Source organism: Penaeus monodon, chromosome 24 (assembly GCF_015228065.2).
Source record: "Penaeus monodon isolate SGIC_2016 chromosome 24, NSTDA_Pmon_1, whole genome shotgun sequence".
Taxonomy (NCBI): Eukaryota; Metazoa; Arthropoda; class Malacostraca; order Decapoda; family Penaeidae; genus Penaeus; species Penaeus monodon.
This window is the reverse complement of record NC_051409.1, coordinates 11,273,184-11,273,711: the sequence shown is the minus strand read 5'-3', so window position 1 is coordinate 11,273,711 and position 528 is coordinate 11,273,184.

Genomic DNA, 528 nt, shown 5'->3' with positions numbered 1-528 from the left:
TACATGGTCCTACCAGGGTCATTATTGTTAAACCTACAATTTATTTATCTTCACTCTTCCATAGTTGCTGTGAAGGGCAGTCAGTACTAAAGAAATAATAAACTCCTTAGATGGAAAATCTAACAATGAATTCTTTCACAATGAGCGTGTCATCAAAAAAGACATTTGATTATATCTGACAATTATTAAGATATAGCTATTTATCAAGGAGGCTTTGTACCACTTGATCTAAGAAGTGCCTTATGTATTTGCATATGGTATTTAGGTAGTAAATCTGTGTATAAGAACATAGGAGAAATCGTCAGAATTGCACCCTCAACAGTATTTGAATGTGCCCAGAAAGTTGTAAACATTCTCAGTAAATCTAAAAATATGCATTAAATAGGCCAGAGGATGAACATATCACCAAAAAAGAAGGATTTTAGTCTATAGCAAGTATCCCATGTGTTATTGGTACAATTAGAAATGTCATATAGAAATTAGAAACCCAAGTGATGCACACCTTAAATATTTTGACAAACTTACATC